The sequence below is a fragment of the Tursiops truncatus genome, chromosome 20 (genome assembly GCF_011762595.2).
Source record: "Tursiops truncatus isolate mTurTru1 chromosome 20, mTurTru1.mat.Y, whole genome shotgun sequence".
NCBI classification, from domain to species: domain Eukaryota; kingdom Metazoa; phylum Chordata; class Mammalia; order Artiodactyla; family Delphinidae; genus Tursiops; species Tursiops truncatus.
In genome coordinates this window covers 3,841,925-3,867,689 of record NC_047053.1, presented here as the reverse complement: position 1 = coordinate 3,867,689, position 25,765 = coordinate 3,841,925, and the positions used below count along the sequence as shown (strand labels likewise).

At 41.4% G+C, this 25,765-nt stretch overlaps 1 pseudogene; it reads left to right on the top strand.

Annotated features, from left to right (window-relative positions):
* Window positions 1–883: 883 nt before the first annotated feature.
* LOC101329163 (small ribosomal subunit protein eS27-like) lies at window positions 884–1,140 on the top strand (annotated as a pseudogene).
* The last annotated feature ends 24,625 nt before the right edge of the window (window positions 1,141–25,765 follow it).

Sequence of the window (25,765 nt, the reverse complement as noted above, 5' to 3'; positions counted from 1 at the left end):
TCTTTAAGAAATAGCAATACAACCAGTGCAGTTAGAACAAAGTGAACAGGTGTGGAGTTGCAGGAGCTGAGATCAGCAAGAAAGGCATCAGCAGGTCACGCGGCCTTGTGACCTGCCTCGAGGACTATGGGATTCGTTCTGAGTGAGGAAGAAAGCCATTAGAAAGTCCTGAGCAGGGGAGTTTTTGGATTGTCTGAGAAGCAGAGGCCAGGATGGAATTAGACATTCAGGGAGGTTTATTAGAGAAAACACCTGGGGAGGATAAAGGGGGAGAAGGCTTGCTAGGGAGACAGAGTAGGTTAGGACAGACCTAAAAACACGATGTAAGTCTGTGAAAGTCCTGTGAAAGGAGGAAGGGGAGGAAGATTGGTCAAACTGGAATATAGCTCTGGGAAATTCCAAAGCATCACACGTGTGAGTCAGCGACAGCCCAGCTCTGAGGCCCTGGCCGTGCTCCATCATCAGCCCAGAGCAGCCTACGAACAGTGTAGCTGAGAAGAGCTTGGACGCGGGCAGATCCCAGGGTGTGGCAGTCGATGTTGTCTCCCAGACACTCTTCTCTCATCCTGCTCTCTGAGGGCACATCACCACGGCCGCCAACAAGAGTGAAATCATCCGAATGGTTTTTTAAAAGATCATTCTCGGGACTTCCCTGGTGGTCAAGTGGTTAAGACTTTGCCTTCCAGTGCAGCGGGTGCGGGTTTGACCCCTGGTCGGGGAGCTAAGATCCCACATGCCTTGCAGCCAAAAAACCAAAACATAAAACAGAAGCAATATCGTAACAAATTCAATAAAGACTTTAAAAATGGTCCACATCAAAAGAAAATTGTATAAAAAAAAAGATGATTCTCCTTTGCGGGGGTGATGACCTCCCCATGAGAACATGCCTCTCACGAAGGAGCTCCTTCATCCCTCTCCAGAAGAGGAGAAGAGGAAACACCAGAAGCAGCGTCTGGCGCAGAGCCCCAGTGCCTATTTCGTGGATGTGAGATGCCCAGGATGCTATAAAATCACCTCTGTCTTCAGCCATGCACAGACAGTAGCTTTATGTGTTGGCTGTTCTATTGTCCTCTGCCAGCCTCTGCAGGAGGAAAAGCAAGGCTTACAGAAGGATGCTCCTTCAGACAGAAGCAGCACTAAAAGCACCCTGAATCAAGATGAATGGGAAACCATCCCAATAAACACATTTTGGATTAAAAAAAAAAGATCACTCTGGCTACTGGGTAGAATATATGAGACCAAGAGAGACAGTAAGGAAGCCAGCTGTAAGGCCACTGCGATCACCCAGGTGAAAGATGGGGTTGCTGGGGGTGGAGCAGCGGCTCTCACTTGGAAGTGATTCTGCCCTAGGGGACCTGTTGTCAGTGTCTGGAGATACTCTTGATCGTCACAACTGGAGGGGAAGGAATGTGTCATCCAGTGGGCAGAGGCCAGAGATGCTGCTAAATGTCCTACAATGCACAGAGCCAGCCTCCACAACAAAGAATTATCCAACCCCAAATGGCAACGATGCTGAGGTGGAGAAAACCTAGGGTAGGGCAAAAGCGTGTAAGCAAATGTTTTCCCCCTAATATTGTTTTGAAGGTAGAAAAGACAGAATTCGATGATGGATTAAACATGAGTTGTGTCAGAAAGGAAAGGGTGTGTCAAATTCCTTGAATGATGGCCAACACCTAGGAAGATGGTTCCAGGCTTGTTTGTTTTACTTTGTTTTTGTTTTCTCTTTAAATGGAGATGATAAAGGCTCAGAAAAAAGTGGTTTTAGGGATGAGTACAAAAAAAAAGAATTTTATTTCAGATATGCTCAGTTTGTATGACTATGAGATATTCACTGATGTCAGATAAGCAATACGGAGATTTTCGAGTTTAGGAGAAGACTGGAAATATAAATTAGGGAGTCATGGATAGAGTTGGTATTTAAAGCCATGGGACAGAGCGAGGTCACCTAATGTATGAGACCATAAGAGATCTAAGTGTGAGTTCTGAAGCAGTTCCGCATGTGAGGTGGAAAGATGATAGGGATCTAGTCAGTAGAGAAGGAAACATCCAGTGGGTCTGGAGGAAAATGAAGAGAGGGTGGTGGTTGTTTTCAAAGCAAGAGGGGGAATGCTGCTGATGGTTTAAGTAAGCTGAGGGATGAGAAAGGGCCGGTGAACTCCTAAGTGTGGAGGACACTGATGGCCTTGACGAAGAGGATGACAAGGGATGGTGGCGCTGTGCCTTACTGCCATCTTGCACTCACAGAAACGGGATGGGGAAGGCAGTAGGTTGAGGATGGGAGGGCTCACAGAGGAGACAGCCCAGAAAAGGCTGCGTCCTCACATCTGGATCCAGCCCTTTATTCATCAAGCCCTTTACAGATGCTGTCAGGAAGGGCCTTCACAGGATCAGAGCCTGACAATATGAATGCCTTCAGCAAGAGTCAAGTACCATTTACGGAGGATGCTGGAAAGGCCATGTTTACCATGAAAGTGGCTGGATCTTTGACTTTTATAAAATTATAACAAGATACTGGACTCTGTGATCAGTGCCCAGAGGGTGAAACCCCTTCCACACATTTTCTATTTCCAGCAAGAGACAGACCAGAGGCTGTTGTCATTTTGATTGAAAAGTTCTACTGACTTGATGAAGGCTTTTTGTTGGCCGCACTTGCAAACGCTTTCATTTCTTCAGTTAAAAAAAAATGCTGTAGCAAACTGTTATATATAGGATGGATAAACAACAAGGTCTTACTGTAGAGCACCAGGAACTATATTCAATATCCTGGGATAAACGGTAATGGAAAAGAACATGAAAAAGAACATATATATGTATAACTGAATCACTTTGCTGTACAGCAGAAATTAAGAACACTGTAAATCAATTATCCTTCAATACAATTTTTTTAAAATGCTGTATAATACTGAGGTACCTGCCTATCCCAAATGAAGACTTAGGGAAATCAACAGAGCAGGCTCTGCCCACCGGCCCTTCTCATCCCCCAAACCCCCAACACACAAACATACACTAACCAGCCACCAGCCATCCTATTTTCACTTTTAAAACTGTTCGATTTTTTTTTTTTTTTTTTTTGCGTTATGCGGGCCTCTCACTGCCGTGGCCTCTCCCGCTGCGGAGCACAGGCTCCGGACGCGCAGGCTCGGCGGCCATGGCTCACGGGCCCAGCCGCTCCGTGGCATGTGGGATCTTCCCGGACCGGGGCACGGACCCGTGTGCCCTGCATCGGCAGGCGGACTCTCAACCACTGCGCCACCAGGGAAGCCCTGATTTTTTTCTTTTCATTTATTGAAAGTTTTGCTTGGAAGTTTGAGATATAAATCTATACTTCCGTCTAGAAGGGTTCTTTTGGACTGTCAATAACTATTTCCAGTGCTAAATCTCCTACAGATGAAACATCACAGCACTTTTCACATAACGCAAAAACACTCAGAAAATAGTAAAGGAAGTACATTGAAAACTCTTTCTCTGTTTTGGCCACTTACAGAATAGACCAAGAGCAGACAATGTTTTTAAAACCCCAATTGGCTGGACTGAGGCTCTACTAATGTAATTCGGGGGCTAAATTGGCTAAAAATACTTTCTTTAAAATATAATATGCTTGATGATGAACAACAGCCGGAATTTTCAGCTAGCTGATTTTTTTTAATTCCTCAGCATTTACAATTAAAATTTTTTAAATCTTCTAGCAAGAAATTCAGTTTTAAGATATGTATCAGTCATGGAAGTAAAACTAAATAGGTTTCCCATCTCCTCTCTGGGCCAGTTGCCAGAATTAGTCACTTTATTAAGGAGCTGTTTTCACAGTGCTTCTGGTTGACTTCTTTTTTCAGGGTATAGAAATGTGATGTTGTTATGACAGGGGTTAAGACCAAGGCTCTGGATTCAGACTGCCCAAGTTCAAATCCTGGCTTTGCCTCTGACTAGCTGTGTGATTTTAAGCAAGTTGCTTAACTTCTCTGTGCTTCAGCACTTCTGTTTAAAAAGAACTAATGACAGCAACAATCTCACAGAAGTCTAGAAAGAACTGCACGAGATCATGCTATATACAAGAAGTCTCTCTCTCCCTCCCTCCCTATCTCTAACCCTTTTTGATTTTCCGTGTGTGTGCACGAGTGTCTGTCACCTTCTGCAGGCCTGTTATTTCTAGGGAAATAACCCCAGAGCCCAAGGGGAAGTGAAAAAGTAAGAAGCAGAAAATGTGGGTTCTGGCAGCCTCTTTCTCTCTGTATTCAGGACCTCGTGAGTCTTCCTGTTGCCCATTTGGAAAATAGAGAATGTTTGCTAAGTCAGATGAGACCTTCCCTATGGTTTCTTCTCTTACAGAAATATCACTTCAAGTTGTTGCTGAAGTTCATATCTATAAGGGGGGTTAAAATACAACTTTAAGTAGTGTGGCTGAGCCTGGATATTAAGTACAACTATCAGAATAATCCTGGAGCCAGGGAAAAAATCTGATTCCAGGTTTGAAAGGCTTTTCTAAAACCCCAACTTTTATTAATTTAGTAAAAATTCAACTTTCCCAACGTATATTATTTATCAAAAACCATTCTAACGACCAATTCATTACAATGTATCAACTGAAAATTGTATATTCTATTAAAAGCGAAAAAAAAAAGAAGCCAAGGCAATTAAAATAAGGCTTTGTCAGCCCGTACAGTATTGTAAGGGTAAACGCATAATTTTTCTGACACTTTTATGTACATGAAGTATAGTTCGGAGAGCTTACCACCACTGTGCACCTCTTGAGGTTAGGGAACCCCAAGTTGAGAGCCATTTACCTATAAAAACCCTGAGTCAGTGCTGATAAAGCAATACTAGGCTGGCCCACAAATGTATAAGCAATAATGATGTTACTAATCATTTATAGCAGCCCACGAGGGACTTCGGAAATAACCTCCAAGCCATTAAATAATGACCTACCTTTGATAATATCTCCAGCTTTGAAAGCTGAAGGTTAGAGTTCATATGCCAAAGTGATGCTGGGACAGTGACTCGCCTCGGCGGCCGGCTCTCTTCCTGAACAGGGCACAGTGCTCCTACCTGCTCGTCTCCCTCTGAGTGCACTTCAGAAGATGGTAATCTTTATAGCCTTTTAACATGCTTGTAACATCTTTTTTTCTTTTTAATTAAAACTACTGCTCAAAGCAGAAAACTTGGAAACTACACAGAAAGGCACCAAGACAAGATGTTATCCACAATCCCATCATCCATTACTTTTTAACATTTCTCTGTTTGTCTCTTCCATTTTTCTACATATCGATGTATAATATTTGACTGGAAAATCAGCAAAACTTTAACATCATTGTTTCACCTGTCTTCTTTAATCACAACCTGTCATAAGCATGTTTCTATAATAGATATGTTTATATGGTTGTATGTTCTTTAACTAATTCCTTTCTGTTGGATGTTTAGGCAGTTCTAAATGTTTCACTACTATACATAAAACTGGGATTCTGTTACTTCATTCATTTAGTAACATCTTTTGATAGGCGTCCTTTCACAGACAGAAAGTCTCTTGCCTCTTACATGCTTAACATTGACAGGATGAAATTTCAGAAGAGAAATCAACATCAATGCCATAAGACATGTTTTGAGGCATATTACAGATATTTCCCTCCAAACTTTGTTTTAATTTTTATTCTCTCTCGAAGTATACTTGAGAATGCCATCCTCAATCCAAGGTTTACCAGTTTTAATAATACTTCAAACCCGGACATGTGACAAAAACATCTCATAGGATTTTCACTTACATTTCTTTGACTATTGATCAAGTTGCACATTTTTCACATGGTAATTGGTGATTTGTACTTACCTTTTATTGAATTGCTATATGTGTCCTTTGAACAATTTTCTACCAAGATATTAACCTTTTCCTTATTGATTTCCTGATCGATTTCCTTATTGACTTATTTTACTGTCATTTTATCATGGTCATCTCTACAAGGTAGTACTTACAAAGCTAACTCATCTTTCGTAAAGACTGTGTTAGAAAATGTTTTATGTGTATACACCAAATGGACACTTTTACATAAACTGAACCTTCCCATGCATGATGGGATTTATAATACGGTCTTTGCTTTCTCTGGCCTCCCCTCTGACTCTTGCCTGCATCTCCACATTTTCACCAGCACCTCCCACAATAACCCATGTTAACAACATAGTTTATATATTTTTTTATTTTTCTCCATTTTTTCGTAAGTATATTTTAATATATATACAGATGTAAAAACACATACAGCATTTTTTCCATTGATGGTTTCATTAAAATGAGATCATATTAAACATTTTCTGCATCTTTTCTCACTCAAGGATACCTCACAAAAATCCTGCCACGGTAACTGGTATAATTCTAATTCATCCTTCTGAATAGCTACATAAGATTCCCAGGGGTGGATGAGCTATAATTTCTTCAACCATTCCCCTATTACTGATATGCCCTTTGTTTCTAGGTTTTTGCCACTACGAATGAGGCTGCAATAAACATCTTTGAACAGATATGCTTACTTATACAGGTGCTTTTATTTTGATGGGATAGGTTTCCCAGGGAGAATACTGCTGAGCCAAGAATTACGTTCAATTTATTTTTATCTTTATGGGGGCTGGCAAGTTTGTTTCCTGAAAAGGTGGTAACAATTCACAGTTCCACTAGCAATGTGTACGAATTTCCCCATACCTGCATTAGCAATAGGTATTATGGCTCTTTCCAATTTTTATAAGTCTGAAGACTAAAACATAGCCCTGACCACTCACGAATTCAAATGACATATGAGTTTACATCTGGATTTCACGTCTCTGAATTACAGCTAATCCCTTGGTCCACTCTTTCATTTTTTTTTATGTCAATTGTATAATTCATATATACTACAGATTTTAATATTTTGTCAGCTGCATTGCAAATAACTCTTTTCCAGAGCTCATACATGTATATGTACTTTGTTTTCGGCAGTGCATCTCAAAGTCTCTGTGGCAAAGCACCAGTATTTTACAATTTCGAATCCATAGCAGATCGATGTTTCATACAATACAGAATCACACATTTGGATGTCATGGCAGTGCTAAACTGCTGCATAAGTTTATAAATGCTTATTCTCAGCCTGTGCTCTTACCAAGACATTGGTTGGTAGCACACTATAGATTGGCTCTGGTCCGCCCCCCACACTAGGAATAACAATGGCTTGTGCCCTCTTTTTTTGCAATCAACAGTTCACTTTTATGTAGTCAGAATATTTCCTTCTACAGTTTCTGGACTTGCTTAAGGAGGTAGTTTAGGATGTACTTATAAGAATTCCATTGCTAGGAGACGAGGGGAAGATGGCGGAAGAGTAAGACGCGGAGATCACCTTGCTCCCCACAGATACACCAGAAATACAGCTACATGTGGAACAACTCCTACAGAACACCTACTGAACGCTGGCAGAAGACCTCAGACCTCCCAAAAGGCAAGAAACTCCCCACGTACCTGGGTAGGGCAGAAGAAAAAAATAAAAAACAGAGACAAAAGAATAGGGACGGGACCTGCACCAGTCGGAGGGAACTGTGAAGGAGGAAAGGTTTCCACACACTAGGAAGTCCCTTCGCGGGCGGAGACTGCAGGTGGCGGAGGGGGGAAGCTTCGGAGCCGCGGAGGAGAGCGCAGCCACAGGGGTGCAGAGGGAAAAGCGGGGCGATTCCCGCACAGAGGATCGGTGCCGAGGATCGGTGCCGACCGGCACTCACCAGCCCGAGAGGCTTGACTGCTCACCCGCCGGGGCGGGCGGGGCTGCGAGCTGAGTCTCGGGGCTTCGGTAGGAGCTCAGGGAGGGGACTAGGGTTGGCGGTGTGAACACAGCCTGCAGGGCGTTAGTGCACCACGGCTGGCCGGGAGGGAGTCCAGGAAAAGGTCTGGACCTGCCGAAGAGGTCTTCCCTCTTTGTTTCCTGGTGCGCGAGGAGGGGGGATTAAGAACGATGCTTAAAGGACCTCCAGAGACGGGCGAGAGCCGCGGCTAAAAGCGCGGACCCCAGAGACGGGCAGGAGACGCTAAGGCTACTGCTGCCGCCGCCAAGAAGCCTGTCTGCGAGCACAGGTCACTATCCACAAGCCCCTTCCGGGGAGCCTGTGCAGCCCGCCACTGCCAGGGTCCCGTGATCCATGGACAACTTCCCCGGGAGAACGCACGGCGGACCTCAGGCTGGTGCAACGTCCCGTCGGCCTCTGCCACCGCAGGCTCGCCCCGCATCCGTACCCCTCCCTCCCCCCGGCCTGAGTGAGCCAGAGACCCCGAATCAGCGGATCCTTTAACCCCGTCCTGTCTGAGCGAAAAACAGACGCCCTCCGGCGACCTACACGCAGAGGCGGGGCCCAATCCAAAGCTGAGCCCTGGGAGCTGTGAGAACAAAGAAGAGAAAGGGAAATCTCTCCCCGCAGCCTCAGGAGCAGCGGATTAAATCTCCACATCAACTTGATGTACCCTGTAGCTGTGGAATACATGAATAGACAACCAATCATCCCAAATTAAGGAGGTGGACTTTGAGAGCAAGATTTATGGTTTTTTCCCCTTTTCCTCTTTTTGTGAGTGTGTATGTGTATGCTTCTGTGTGAGATTTTGTCTGTATAGCTTTCCTTCCACCATTTGTCCTAGGGTTCTATCCGTCCGTTTTTTTGTTTAATTTTTTTCTTAATATTTTTTAATTTAATAACTTTATTACATTTTACTCTATTTTATTTTAATTTATCTTCCTTCTTTTTTCCTTCCTTCCCTCCTTCCTTCCTTCCTTCCTCCCACCGTCCCTCCCGCCCTCTTTCCTTTCTTTCTTTCCTTCTTTCCTTCTTCTCTTCTTTCTTCCTTCCTTCCTTTGGATGAAAGGCTCTTGGTGCTGCAGCCAGGAGTCAGTGCTGTGCCTCTGAAGTGGGAGAGCCAACTTCAGGACACTGGTCAACAAGAGACCTCCCAGCTCCACATAATATCAAACGGTGAAAATCTCCCAGAGATCTCCATCTCAATGCCAGCACCCAACTTCACTCAACGACCAGCAAGCTACAGTGCTGGACACCCTATGCCAAACAACTAGCAAAATAGGAACACAACCCCACCCATTAGCAGAGAGGCTGCCTAAAACCATAATAACTCCACAGAAACCCAAAACACACCACCAGACGTGGACCTGCCCACCAGAAAGACAAGATCCAGCCTCATCCACCACAACACAGGCACTAGTCCCCTCCACCAGGAAGCCTACATAACCCACTGAATCAACTTTAGCCACTGGGAACAGACACCAAAAACAACGGGAACTACGAACGTGCAGCCTGCAAAAAGGAGACCCCAAACACAGTAAGATAAGCAAAATGGGAAGACAGAGAAACACACAGCAGATGAAGGAGCAAGATAAAAACCCACCAGACCTAACAAATGAAGAGGAAATAGGCAGCCTACCTGAAAAAGAATTCAGAATAATGATAGTAAGGATGATCCGAAATCTTGGAAATAGAATGGACAAAATGCAAGAAACATTTAACAAGGACCTAGAACTAAAGATGAAACAAACAATGATGAACAACACAATAAATGAAATGAAAAATACTCTGGATGGGAACAATAGCAGAATAAGTGAGACAGAAGAACAGATAAGTCACCTGGAAGATAAAATAGTGGAAATAACTACTGCAGAGCAGAATAAAGAAAAAAGAATGAAAAGAACTGAGGACAGTCTCAGAGACCTCTGGGACAACATTAAACACACCAACATTCGAATTATAGGGGTTCCAGAAGAAGAAGAGAAAAAGAAAGAGACTGAGAAAATATTTGAAGAGATTATAGTTGAAAACTTCCCTAATATGGGAAAGGAAATAGTTAATCAAGTCCAGGAAGCACAGAGAGTCCCATACAGGATAAATCCAAGGAGAAATACGCCAAGACACATATTAATCAAACTGTCAAAAATTAAATACAAAGAAAGCATATTAAAAGCAGCAAGGGAAAAACAACAAATAACACACAAGGGAATCCCCATAAGGTTAACAGCTGATCTTTCAGCACAAACTCTGCAAGCCAGAAGGGAGTGGCAGGACATATTTAAAGTGATGAAGGAGAAAAACCTGCAACCAAGATTACTCTACCCAGCAAGGATCTCATTCAGATTTGATGGAGAAATTAAAACCTTTACAGACAAGCAAAAGCTGAGAGAGTTCAGCACCACCAAACCAGCTCTACAACAACTGCTAAAGGAACTTCTCTAGGCAAGAAACACAAGAGAAGCAAAAGACCTACAATAACGAACCCAAAACAATTTAGAAAATAGGAATAGGAACATACATATCGATAATCACCTTACATGTAAATGGACTAAATGCTCCCACCAAAAGACACAGATTGGCTGAATGGATACAAAAACAAGACCCTTACATATGCTGTCTACAAGAGACCCACTTCGGACCTAGAGACACATACAGACTGAAAGTAAGGGGATAGAAAAAGATATTCCATGCAAATGGAAACCAAAAGAAAGCTGGAGTAGCAATTCTCATATCAGACAAAACAGACTTTAAAATAAGGACTATGAAAAGAGACAAAGAAGGACACTACATAATGATCAAGGGATCGATCCAAGAAGAAGATATAACAACTGTAAATATTTATGCACCCAACGTAGGAGCACCTCAATACATAAGGCAAATACTAACAGCCATAAAAGGGGAAATCGACAGTAACACATTCATAGTAGGGGACTTTAACACCCCACTTTCACCCATGGACAGATCATCCAAAATGAAAATCAATAAGGGAACACAAGCTTTAAATGATACATTAAACAAGATGGACTTAATTGATATTTATAGGACACTCCATCCAAAAACAACAGAATACACATTTTTCTCAAGTGCTCATGGAACATTCTCCAGGATAGATCATATCTTGGGTCACAAATCAAGCCTTGGTAAATTTAAGAAAATTGAAATTGTATCAAGTATCTTTTCTGACCACAACGCCATGAGAGTAGATATCAATTACAGGAAAAGATCTGTAAAAAATACAAACACATGGAGGCTAAACAATACACTACTTAATAATGAAGTGATCACTGAAGAAATCAAAGAGGAAATAAAAAAATACCTAGAAACAAATGACAGTGGAGACACAACGACCCAAAACCTATGGGATGCAGCAAAAGCAGTTCTAAGGGGGAAGTTTATAGCAATACAAGCCCACCTTAAGAAGCAGGAAACATCTCAAATAAACAACCTAACCTTGCACCTCAAGCAATTAGAGAAAGAAGAAAAAAAAACCCAAAGCTAGCAGAAGAAAAGAAATCATAAAAATCAGATCAGAAATAAATGAAAAAGAAATGAAGGAAACAATAACAAAGATCAATAAAACTAAAAGCTGGTTCTTTGAGAATATAAACAAAATAGATAAACCACTAGCCAGACTCATCAAGAAAAAAAGGGAGAAGACTCAAATCAATAGAATTAGAAACGAAAAAGGAGAAGTAACAACAGACACTGCAGAAATACAAAAAAGATCATGAGAGATTACTACAAGCAACTCTATGCCAATAAAATGAACAATCTGGAAGAAATGGACAAATTCTTAGAAAGGCACAACCTGCCAAGATTGAATCAGGAAGAAATAGAAAATATGAACAGACCAATCACAAGCACTGAAATTGAAACTCTGATTAAAAATCTTCCAACAAACAAAAGCCCAGGACCAGATGGCTGCACAGGCGAATTCTATCAAACATTTAGAGAAGAGCTAACACCTATCCTTCTCAAACTCTTCCAAAATATAGCAGAGGGAGGAACACTCCCAAATTCATTCTACGAGGCCACCATCACCTTGATACCAAAACCAGACAAGGATGTCACAAAGAAAGAAAACTACAGGCCAATATCACTGATGAACATAGATGCAAAAATCCTCAACAAAATACTAGCAAACAGAATCCAACAGCACATTAAAAGGATCATACACCATGATCAAGTGGGGTTTATTCCAGGAATGCAAGGATTCTTCAATATACGCAAATCTATCAATGTGATAAACCATATTAACAAATTGAAGGAGAAAAACCATATGATCATCTCAATAGATGCAGAGAAAGCTTTTGACAAAATTCAACACCGATTTATGATAAAAACCCTGCAGAAAGTAGGCATAGAGGGAACTTTCCTCAACATAATAAAGGCCATATATGACAAGCCCACAGCCAACATCATCCTCAATGGTGAAAAACTGAAAGCATTTCCACTAAGATCAGGAACAAGACAAGGTTGCCCACTCTCACCACTCTTATTCAACATAGTTTTGGAAGTTTTAGCCACAGCAATCAGAGAAGAAAAGGAAATAAAAGGAAGCCAAATCGGAAAAGAAGAAGTAAAGCTGTCACTGTTTGCAGATGACATGATCCTATACATAGAGAATCCTAAAGATGCTACCAGAAAACTACTAGAGCTAATCAATGAATTTGGTAAAGTAGCAGGATACAAAATTAATGTACAGAAATCTCTGGCATTCCTATATACTAATGATGAAAAATCTGAAATTGAAATCAAGAAAACACTCCCATTTACCTTTGCAACAAAAAGAATAAAATATCTAGGAATAAACCTACCTAAGGAGACAAAAGACCTGTATGCAGAAAATTATAAGACACTGAAGGAAGAAATTAAAGATGATACAAATAGATGGAGAGATATACCATGTTCTTGGATTGGAAGAATCAACATTGTGAAAATGACTCTACTACCCAAAGCAATCTACAGATTCAATGCAATCCCTATCGAACTACCACTGGCATTTTTCACAGAACTAGAACAAAAAATTTCGCAATTTGTATGGAAACACAAAAGACCCCAAATAGCCAAAGCAATCTTGAGAACGAAAAACGGAGCTGTAGGAATCAGGCTCCCTGACTTCAGACTATACTACAAAGCTACAGTAATGAATACAGTATGGTACTGGCATAAAAACAGAAAGATAAACCAATGGAACAGGATAGAAAGCCCAGAGATAAACCCACGCACATATGGTCACCTTATCTTTGATAAAGGAGGCAGGAATGTACAGTGGAGAAAGGACAGCCTCTTCAATAAGTGGTGCTGGGAAAACTGGACAGGTACATGTAAAAGTATGAGATTAGATCACTCCCTAACACCATACACAAAAATAAGCTCAAAATGGATAAAAGATCTAAATGTAATAAGGCCAGACACTACAAAACTCTTAGAGGAAAGAAGACATAGGCAGAACACGCTATGACATAAATCACAGAAAGATCCTTTTTGACCCACCTCCTAGAGAAATGGAAATAAAAACAAAAATAAACAAATGGGACCTAATGAAACTTCAGAGCTTTTGCACAGCAAAGGAAACCATAAACAAGACCAAAAGACAACACTCAGAATGGGAGAAAATATTTGCAAATGAAGCAACTGACAAAGGATTAATTTCCAAAATATACAAGCAGCTCACGCAGCTTGATATCACAAAAACAAACAACCCAATCCAAAAATGGGCAGAAGACCTAAATAGACATTTCTCCAAAGAAGGTATACAGACTGCCAACAAACACATGAAAGAATGCTCAACATCATTAACCATTAGAGAAATGCAAATCAAAACTACAATGAGATATCATCTCACACTAGTCAGAATGGCCATCATCAAAAAATCTACAAACAACAAATGCTGGAGAGGGTGTGGAGAAAAGGGAACACTCTTGCACTGCTGGTGGGAATGTGAATTGGTACAGCCACTATGGAGAACAGTATGGAGGTTCCTTAAAAAACTACAAATAGAACTACTATATGACCCAGCAATCCCATACTGGGCATATACCCTGAGAAAACCATAATTCAAAAAGAGTCATGTACCAAACTGTTCATTGCAGCTCTATTTACAATAGCCCAGAGATGGAAACAACCTAAGTGCCCATCATCGGATGAATGGATAAAGAAGATGTGGCACGTATATACAATGGAATATTACTCAGCCATAAAGAGAAACGAAATTGAGCTATTTGTAATGAGGTGGATAGACCTAGAGTCTGTCATACCAAGTGAAGTAAGTTAGAAAGAGAAAGACAAATACCGTATGCTAAAACACATATATATGGAATTTAAGAAAAAAAGTGTCATGAAGAACCTAGGGGTAAGACAGGAATAAAGACACAGACCTACCAGAGAATGGACTTGAGGATATGGAGAGGGGGAAGGGTGAGCTGTGACAAAGCGAGAGAGAGGCATGGACATATATACACTACCAAACGTAAGGTAGATAGCTAGTGGGAAGCAGCCGCATAGCACAGGGAGATCAGCTCGGTGCTTTGTGACCGCCTGGAGGGGTGGGATAGGGAGGGTGGGAGGGAGGGAGATGCAAGAGGGAAGAGATATGGGAACATATGTATATGTATAACTGATTCACTTTGTTATAAAGCAGAAACTAACACACCATTGTAAAGCAATTATACCCCAATAAAGATGATTTAAAAAAAGAATTCCATTGCTAAGTTTATTCCATTTAAGTCTCTGGTCCTCGTGGATATTTTTCAAATTTTATTATATCCTCCTTTTTTTGTCTGGATCTTTTAGTGTTGTGGGATAGGGGTTCAAGGCTATTTTCTTTCTGATGTGCTGTCACACTGCCTTTGTCATCATGGAAGATAACTATGGTGTGGCTTTACTTCTTATAGAGTCTGGAAGGCTAAAATCCTACATCCTCAGATCAGCTGTCCTAAGGCTCCATAAGTGATGTGCATTTCACTGGGCAGACACACCCAAGCCAGTCTTGGAGCTGACAGGGTAGCATGATACTGAGCTGCACACAGGGGACCTCATTTCCCTGGTAAGCAAAGGAGAGCAGGTATTTTGTTATCCTGGAGTGACTGTGAAAGGTTTCTCAAGTTCTTATATTGTAAACACCAAGCAGTAGGAGTAGCAGCAATGACACTTCTGCTTGAAAAGTCTGGGGTATGATTGGCCCTTCTTCCTGGCTGCATAGCATCCAATCACTGTTCTTTCATCTTCCCAGATAGCTTCTAGAAGCTTCCTTTCACTTAAACTACCTAGAGTGAATTCTGTTGTCTGCAACAAAAAGCCCTGACAAAACACTCATACACTAAATTATCTTACGTACTGAGATCCTTTACTATATTCACTCTTTGGAGTCACTGATCCATTTTACATGGATCACTACCAATACACTCATGCCAATTTCATGCTGCTCTTATCACAGTGGATTTATAGTGAGTTCTGAGATCTGTTTCTTTTTGCTCTTATCAGAAGTTTATACTTCCATTTGAACTTTAAGGTACTTCTATCACCTTAAGTCAACAAATAGAATAAGAAACAGAAACACATTTAAGTAAAACTATGAGACGTCCCTGAACCCTAAACCAAGATATATGAAGACAGAGACTGAAGACATGGAAAATGACTTTAAAAAGATGAGACACTCAAACTAAGAGGCTCACAGAGTATCTGCCAATCATCACCCTGAAGAACCTTTTAGGAAATAATGAAGTGGTGGTACCAGAGCCTGTAAGAGATTGTGGGGGAGTGCTGAAACCATGAGGCTTGCATAAAAGCACAGACAAGAAGAAATCAAACTCCTAGATATCCATTCTCACTCCTTTCTCACAGTTAAGCAACCATCTTTTCTCTTCCCCTTTAGGAAGTAGGAGGTATAGTCTCCAGAGAATATGAACTACAGAAGCTTTGGACATGGGGCCACCAGACAGAGAGAGATGGAGATGAAGGCTGAAGACAGGAGTCAGCAAATTTTTTCTGTAAATATCCAGATAGTAAATATTTTAGGCTTCACAAGCCATATGGTCTCTGTTATAACTACTCAACTCTGACATCATAGCACAAAAGCAGCCACAGATAATATTTACACCAATGGGTGGGGCTGTGTGCCAATAAAACTTTATTTATAAAAGCAGGCGGTGGGCTGGATTTGACCAATTGTTTGTTATTTAAAGCCCTTCTGGTCTAGGGTGATACCATGGGGATTAAGTAAAAAGTCTACATGCTGAACAGGGAGCCTCCTCTCCCTCTTCCTCTGACCAATAATTATTCACCACCCCATACTTTCTCCAAGTAGGTTAGTAAATGAAGATATTGTCCTTTCAAGAAACTCAAATCCCTAATAGCAAATATCTACAGCTACTAGTATTTAGTGTCACTGATTTAAAAATCCACTGGTCCAGCAGTGAAGCTCACCACTTTGTCAAGCCCTGTGAGCCGGACCCAGTGAAGCTGGGTGGGGAGGAAACCCCAGCAGTCCTCATTCTAGGGTCAAGGAACCAACCTCACTTTCAAATACAAACAGACAGGCAAAAGATCCTCTGACATTTGAAGAAAACTTCCAGCATGAGACTAAAACAATCAAACACAAAATAGACAGTAACTGGGAGCAAAAGACAACTTCAGAGGACTCTAGATAATATCTGCAGAGAGGCCAATTTATGTATTAAACACATGTTTTTTGAGTGTGAATAGTGTGTCAAACGTTTTTCTACATGCAGGCAATACACTAGCGACCAAAACTAATAAAAATCACCAACTTCACAAAGCTTTCTTCTAAGGAGAAGACAAAAGAAAATAAAACAAGAACATTATTTTTTAAAACAATAACTGTAAAACAAGAAAGATTTATTGATGATTAAAAATTTGGCAGGTAAATGTTTTTATAGTTAGTAAAAGGGTTGGAAGATAAAATGGAAATCTCCCTGAGAAATGGGAGAAAGAAAGAAAGTAGAAGGAAAATAGGACAGAACAGAAAATTAGATGGTAGACCCAATAGGTCCAACAACCAACAGATAGGAATTCTAAGAAGAGAAAACAGAGAATAGGAAAAGGACAAAATTATCACATCAACAATACACAAAATTCCCCAGAGCTGAAAGTCAGGAGTCACCAAACGAAGAAGACCCCCAAAGTACCAACATGATAAGTGCAAATTATCCACATCAAAGCACATTTCTGTGGAATTTCAGCATTCCAGAGAAGATCCTGTTCCCGAAGAGGGAGAAAAGGTCTCGATTGAAGATTAGGGGATAAAAGTCACATCAGATATCTCAAAAGCAATAATGAAACAATATTTTCAATTTTTTAATTGAAAATTATTTTCAACTTGGAATTCCGTACTCGGCTGACATATCAGCCAAGTATAAGGGTAGAACACAGGCATTTTCAGACACTCAAAATCTAAAAAAATACACATTTTCTCTTGTGCCATGTCTAAGGAAACTCCTGGAAGATATGCCACACCAAAAGTGAAGAAGGTGGGAAAGAGAGGGTCCTTTACTCAAAAGAGAGATGAAGGCAAATCCCAAGACATTGATGGAAGAAAGCTGCAGATCAGTATGTGGGCGAATTAGTAAGCAATCCCCATCCACGATGGAGCATGGATGGCTCCAGGAGGAACGTCCTCAGGAAAATGATATACTACTGGACAGAGTTTCATGTGGACATTTATGTTAAGAAACATTTTGAAGAACTTTAGAAAATGGTGGAAGACATTGATTATGCTGAGGGAAAACGTCACAAATTTAAAAAAGCAATTATTAACTACATGCAGAACAAAAATGTAAATAAAAAAGGAAATACGGTAATAGCAAAATACCCAGCTTAAAAGTAAACAATATTAACACAGTTATAACTGATAACTAATTTAGTTTGTAATAACTAAAACACTGAATATGTGTTTTATCATCTTTACTGAGGTAGAATTTTTGTGCAATAAATTGCACCCATTTAAATTGTATGATTTGATGAATTTTTAACAGATAATTCCACCCATGAAATTATATCCACAATAAAAGTACAGAATTTTACCACTACCACCAAAAGTCTCCTTATACCCCTTTGTAATCCACCCCTCTATCTGCTCCCAAACCTAGGCAATTGCTTATCTGTTTGTGTCGATATACCTTAGTTTGCATTTTCTAGAATTTTACACAAATGCAATTATACAGTATGTACTCTCTCAACTCAGCCATTCCACTCCTAGATACATAAGAAAAATAGAAACATGTGTCCACACGAAGATTTGTATACGATATTCATAGTCGCTTTGGTCACAATAACAAAAATAAAATGGAAACAATCTAAGTATCCACCAACAGAAGCATGAATGAATAAAATTTGTTGTGTCCATATAATGAAATACTGTTCATCAGTAATAGCAAAAACGAAATATGATGGCTCAACTTTAACCACTTTTCCAATCTCATTTATTGGTCTTATTTCTTACAAAAGTCTCTTGTGGTTTCTAGGTGTGTAATCATTTTATCAGCAAAAATATGTATTTATGTATTCTCTTTTCTAATTTTATACCATTTATTTCATTCCTTCTTTTACTGAATTCACCTGAACATTCTAAACAATGTTGAATAATAATGCTGATAACAATCGTGCCTGCCTAGTTCCCGATTTTAATTGAAATGCTATTATTTCTCTATTTAATTAAAATGGTTTAATATTTGCTGTTGGCTTGGGGAATGTGGTCTGTATAATATTTATTATATTCAAGTCCCTTTCTTCTATCCATATTTTAGAGTTTTATTATAAATGGATCCTAAACGTCTTTTCAGAATCTACTATGCCCAATGCTACTTTCTCTTTAATTTGTTCATTTTGTATGGTATATTGATGAATTTCCACATATGTATACATTTCCAAAGAATAAACTTTACTTGATCATTCTTTTGATTGCAAGGTCCCTTTTCTCATACATATTTTAGCATTTTTGCATCTATATTCACTAGTGAGGTTAAGCTTAAGCTTCTTTCCAGTGCTATCTTTTCAGGTCTTTGTATTTATTCTGGCTGCATGCAATGAGTTGAGGTGGTTTCTACCACCTTCTAGGATCTGGAATTGTTTAACTACTGTTGTAACTACCTCTTCTTTAGAGGTGAGGCAGAATTCAACCATGTTACATTCTTTTCTCAATGCCTTTTCCAATGGTGACTCTTTAACCACTTTTCCAATCTCATTTATTGGAAGTTTTCTCCTATTCAAATTTTCTACTTCTTGAGTCAAATTTGATTAATTATATTATTATTGGGTTGGCCAACAGATGTGACAGAAAAACCCAAACGAACTTTTTGGCCAATCCAGTATAACAGGAAATCATCCCTCATCCTAGGGTTTTAAATGTTTTACCATAGGAGTTGGATGTAGAAATTTTTAAGGACCTTTTCATTTCTTCTGTATCTGTGATACCTCCTTTCTTATTTCTAATCTTAGGCGTCTTTATTCTTTCTCTTTTTTTTATATTCAGGCTCAAAAGGAGTTGATTATTTTGTTGGTCTTTTCAAAGATCCAGCTTTTGAATGTGTTTATCTTTCATGCTATTTGTTTCTAATTCAATATTTATTTGTTGAACACATGAATGGCAGTTATCAGCACATAGGTGGGTTGAAGACCATTGGGGAGAAAATGTGTTGAGTGAGAAAGGTGAAGGCCTCTTAAGAACACCAATATCTTAAGGGCTGAACAGAAAAAAACCCCACAGAGATTTCAAAGATGCAATCTGATAAGCAGGAGAAAAAACAGGGAAGTACAATGTCACAGAAGCCAAGATAAAAGTGTTTCACGGTGGAGAACCTTGTCAACAGTTCCGAATGTTGCCCAGGGGGATCTCTTGCCAAAGGCCTTACAAGTGTCCACTGACGCTGCCTACACGTAGGCGGTGGATGGCCCTAGCAGTTCTACGGTTTTATGGGCCAACAAGAGAAAAAGTCAGATTTCAGTGGACAAAAGAGTAAGAGAAAAGTGAGAAAATGAAGGCAACAGTCACAGATAACTTTTAAAAGACCTCTAGCTGAGTGCCTGAGGAGAGAGGGGACAGGAAATGGAAGAAGGTAAGGGGTAGAGAGACATTTTTACACAGGCGTGAAAGGCTCAAGCACATTTAAATGTTGACAGGAAGCAGCCAGTAAAGGGTTGGGTGGGAGATACAGCGAAGAAATGCAATGCAGAGCACAGACACAGTGTTAAACTCATATAGGAGAGGGTCCCATTTTCCTGTATTCCAAGGCAGGAGGATAGGACATCTGTGGGTGAATGTGGGTAAACCCACCTTTGCAGACTTGATGGAAGGAAACTGTGGAAACTGGATGGACTCTATTTCCTCTATGAAGTACCTGGCAGGGTCTTTTGCTGAGAGTAGGAAGGAAAGTGATAGGGTTGGAGGCATCCGGAAGTAGAGAAACACTGACACAGCAGCAGTAAGTCTTGGGAGAAAGACCTAGCTTGGGAACCGTAGAAGAACTTTCGGTCAAGAGCCTAGTTAAGTTGGATGCCACACAGTGTGGAGGCACCGTGCATAGGAATGAAGGCAAGCAGATGGGTGGGCCCAGGGATACCTGTTGGTGGGACAGTACTAGGTGATAACTAGTGTTTGCAGGACAGTCACCCAGCTCTTCCAGCTCCTCCCCACGTCACTCAGGCAGCCCCACCTCCAAAGCCTCCTCTTCTACCCTTGCTATGGGAGGAAAGGAAATAAGCCTGTGTTGGACTTATTGGAACAAACTCTCCTTCCATCTCTCAGAGTCTACTTCCACATTGGAGACTGTAAGAGTGAATAAGCCTGGGGTCTGTTTCCTCTTACTCAGAAGCAAGTCCTCCCAGACAGCACGGAGATAAGCAGCTGCTATCAGGGCTACCTAGAGGGGGCAAATTACAGATAAGAGAGACAATGGAAAGATGTGGGTCTTACTACACTTGAACCATGTTCTACTTTTTGATTCTAACTAAGAGAGTCAAAGCAGAATAAACTCAGACATTCTAGTTGTTTAAAGAGTATCTCAAATACATGCAGCCCTATGTCCACAGCAGGACTATTTACAATAGCCAAGACATGGAAACAACCTAAATGTCCATCAGCAGAGGAATGGATAAAGAAGATGTGGTATATAACACAATGGACTATTACTCAACCATAAAAAAGAATGAAATAATGCCATTTGCAGCAACATGGATGGACCTAGAGATTATCATACTAAATGAAGTCAGAAAGAGAAAGACAAATACTATAGGATATCACTTGTATGTGGAATCTAAAATATGACACAAATGAAATTATCTACGAAACAGAAACAGACTCAGAGACATAGAGAACAGACTTGTGGTTGCCGAGGGGGAGAGGGGTGGGAGAGGGATGGATTGGGAGTTTGGGATTAGCAGATGCAAACTATTACATATAGAATGGATAAACAACAAGGTCCTACTGTAGAGCACAGGGAACTTTATTCAATATCCTGTAATAAATTGTAATGGAGAACATTTTTTAATCTCAGTAAGAAAGGGGTTATATCTTCCTACCTATTTATCTATTTACCCACGTATCTACCTCACAACATCTTTTATTAGCTTCTAAGTTCCCTCAAAACATGGATCATATGATCCTCACCCGGCCATCCACTTAAGCAGTATTTTTAAAAACTGTAACATTTTAAGACCATATGAGAATATCTCTCAAAACATGGTCTTGGACTGACTGATTTAGATCACTGGAATTTTTTTTTTAATTCATTTAAAATCCTACATCAGAATCTCCAGGGATGCTTGAAATGCAGGTTCCTGGACTGAACCCCAAACCTCCTAGTTCTGAATCTGGGTTGTACACAGGATACTCTGAGGAGGATCCTGGGAGCATTTTCAACATGTTATTAAAATACTAATTCACTGGTGATCCTGAAGCCCGTCGGGGTCAAGCAGGCTTTCATATCTGCACTGGTTTACCTAGTGAGCACCTGCAGAAATTTTATTTTGAAGAAGGACTGCTCAAAGGAAAAGTGATGGTAACTGCTCTGAAGCACCCAACACAAGAATGCAGTGTGGGATGAGGTAAGAAATCAGGGGAAGTCACCAAACCTTTAGAAGAGGAAAGTCAAACAGACACTGAGGTAAACCGAAATCGGTACAAGGCACGTCTGGACGAGTCTATGTGGGAGACCAAGGGTTAGTTTGTGTGGCCCTCGGGGTCAGGGCCTAAAGGCTCTAGCCAAGTAGCAAGTTCAGAGAATTTTGGAAGCCTTTAACCAGTGGTCCAGACAGAAGTGAAAAGACTACATTAGGGTCCCTTTGAGGGCCTGTACTTGTGCCCATAACATGTCTGTGCTGCCCTTAGGAATTTCTGCCTGGTCCTCGCCAAAATCCCGCTGGGCTGAGGACAGGACCACAAAGGGGAACCTGGAAGCTGGTGTCGTTCCTGCTCTAAGTCTATAGGCTCATCTGTAAAGCAAGGAGATGGGCCAAGTGTCTCCCTGTACCCCTGCCAGGAGCAGCTTTCTGAGCCTATGGAAGGAAGAGCTGCCAGCCCATCCTAGACCCTGAGCATCCATGGATCCAATGCAGATTTAAGGGCAAAGACTCTTCTGAGTTCATGTAAATTACAATAACAAAGAATGACTAGGCAGCCGCCTTTTAGAAGCAGAGTATCAAGGATGAAGCAATGTTTGTAGTCTTGCCTCCACGCATGATTCTTTGAGGAAACAAATGACTGCCTTCAAAGAAAAGAGGAGGATCCCTTGCACCTCATAAAAGGCTTCCTGTCCACAGGGGAGGGATGGAGAAGACGGCTGTGACCCTTGCCAACGCCAGGCCAGCTCTGTGAGCCGGAGACACTGCTGGGCAGGAGATGGCTCCCGTACAGACACAAGCAAGAGCCCTCGGTCTGTTTAGCAGCCACAGCTCACTTGGAGAAACCATTTTCACCGACTTCTCAGGGACCAGATCTGGATTCCAGGGCAACTTTATGAGGTGCTACTATATAAGGTAAGGAATAGATTTCTACCAAATGTTCCAGAACTTACAGAAGTGAGTTTTGAAAATACCCCTTTGGCAGAATCCCACAGAGCCTGCAGCAGAAATGTATCCCCTGAGTGGGATTCGAGGTTTGGAAACAGGCAGCAGACATTTGGAGCCAAGGAAGGTGAATCAGGTCAGCGCCAAGGCCCAGTGCTCGGGGTCACAGAAAGGTGAAGCTTCTCTATAATGAAGACGTATCACCTTCATGATAAAGCAAAGGAAATTCAAAAGCATCAGCCTGACTTCGTATGGGCCTCAAACTGAAAGTAATATGCCAAGAGGAGAAAGATAGCTGGTAGCCATGGCAGCAGTGTTAGAATTCTTACACAGCTGCCCACGGTGATGAACCCCCCTGTGGGAAATAACCCTCACTTTAAATGCTGGCATTTTCTTGTAAAAGGCCTTACCAGAGTCCTGAAACAAGCATCCTGTTCAGAAACTTGCACCACCACCCAGAAAACCCACAGTCCTGGGGCTTCTAACTCCTCAGTGGAGCATTCCTTCCTCAACCAGCTCTATGTATAACTCGGCCTCCCGCCAGGGCCCCAGCTTGGTCCTGATGCTGGGGAGAGCTCTGGGACTAAAGGAACAAGGGCATCAGACTGGCTTCCTGGGGTGTGAGGAAAATAGATACTTATGAGCAGAAAAAGGGACAGGACCTCCCTCCAGCCCTAGTCTGGACCGGTCTTACCTCTCCTCCACACCATCACAGGTTGCTGGCAGAACTGCTTCGCTAACCATCAAGGTGTACCCTGACTCACAGGTGCAAAGTTTGTGATGGCCACATCACCTCTCCAGGATAACATGTGAATCCACTTGCCCAACTGCTTCCCTGTCTAACCTGGTTACCTGCCACCCCTGCACATCTTACACTGCAGCCGTCCTGAACTACCCACAGTTGTGCGGTAAACGTGCTACTCTTTTCCTGTCAATACCTTGGCATGTGGTCCTCCCACCCTCTATCCCAGGGACATTCTGAGGCAAACTGTCTTCTGATTACTGGCCCTGTGGCTGTGAGAGGAGGGAAATGAGATGATTTCTACGTCAGGATCAATTTGGGGTCAGCACCAGTACCTAGATGCCATTGGGTAGACTTTGTCCTGGTCTTATTTCTGCCTAAGCTCACTGCAAAAAACCAGCACAGAATGGCTGTTCTGCCAGCTGTGCCCACACGAAGCCTGAGAGCTCAGAAACCAAGATCTGGCCAAAGTTCTAAATCCAAGAAGATCCCCATGGACAATTCACCTGGGAAATACACCAAGATAGCAAATTGGGTCGAACCCACCCACCGTGCTTGTGGATCTTAAGACTGTCTGTGTACTAGAATCATTTGGAGAAGCTTTTTAACGTAAAGCCAATGAAATTACCATCTTTGACGCTCAGCCTGAACATCTATCACATTTTCAAGGTTCCCAAGGGAATTCTAATGTGCGGGCCACACTGAGGACCACTGTACCATTCCCTCAACTTCCTCCTGTCTTAACTCCTTTTCTCACTTTTTCGTTGCCCTAACACTCCCCATCTGCCTCTCTCATCTATGGCAGAGACTATCTCGCCCATCACAATTATCCCGTGGAAGTGGAACACAGGGTGGAACCAAGGCTAGACTACATTTAGGACTCCAGACTCTAGAAACACATTTTCTCATATTCAGTAAGGCAGACTATCTGGTGTCTCACTACCTGGCTGGTTTATCCCCCTTTGGAAGGAACTGGGCCTCACTCAATAGAAATCCTGATTAGACTGACAGAAACCAGGCAGAGCTCCAGGAAGACAGGCTGCTGAGCTAATGGAGCAGTTATTTAGAGTGGCTGAGAAAAGCACAGATCCAAATGGGGAGGAAAACTGCAAGAGATTTCTGGATAAATAGGATGACTGTATTAGATCCTCGTGATAGGAGGAAAGGAGAAGGAGAGAGAGAGGAATTAAGAAAGAGAGGGAGACAGAGAGAGAGAGATCAGAGGTCCAAAGACCAGGATGACAAAGCATCCTGGTGGTTGTACCATCTGGATACTGAGAGGTAGGGACTGACGTGGAAAAAGACTCAGGAGAACTTTTTAGGATGATGGAAATAATCTCTGTCTTGATTGTGGTGAAAGCCACACAGGTGTATCCACTTGTCAGAACTCACATTAAATTATGTCAATTATTTATGTCAATCAATAAATTTGAAAAACATATGTTTTAAAAATTAAGGAAGAAGAAATAGGTGAGGAAATTTTGAATAGGCGAGAAGGCCAGAACTCTGCCAAGTACTGTGCTGAGGTGCCCTGAGCGCCACCTCTCCAGGAACTGGCCGTGAGGGCCCCTGACCAATATCAAAGGCAAAGGAGAAATCCAGAACACCGCTCCCTCACTCCTCACAGTATCATAAAATCCCATGTTGGAGCTGGACCACTTTCCTCAAGTATATTCCATGGAACACTGATTTCATGAGTTGCTCCCTGAATAAAAAAGAATCTGAAGTCAAATAAACTTTGGAAATGCTCGTGCTGTACTCACCTCTCACATGAACACAAGACACATTAGCCAGCGCCGTCCAACAGGATCACAGTGCGAGTTGCCTTTGTGAGTCAAGGTTTTTTAGAGGAGCCACATTTGGAAAAATAAATTTAAGTTTAATAATATTTTAATGTAACCCAATATATTAGAAATATTAGTGTTTCAACATGCAATATATATAAACATTAATAAGATTTTTTTATGTTCTTTTTGTAACCCTAACCCTCTGAAACCCACTGTGTGTTTTAAGGTGCAGCACATCTCAATACAGACAAGCCACACTTCAAGTCCTCAATAGCCACATGGGTCTAAAGGCTGCATAGCGGACAGAGCAGCCTTAGAATATTAAGGGCTCTGAGAAGCCCCGCAGTAAAGAAACGTCTTTAACTGTTTAATCCAGTGTTTCCAAAACTTATTTGACCACTGGACCCTTTTTTGGGGGTCAGTTCTATCTATTAGCATC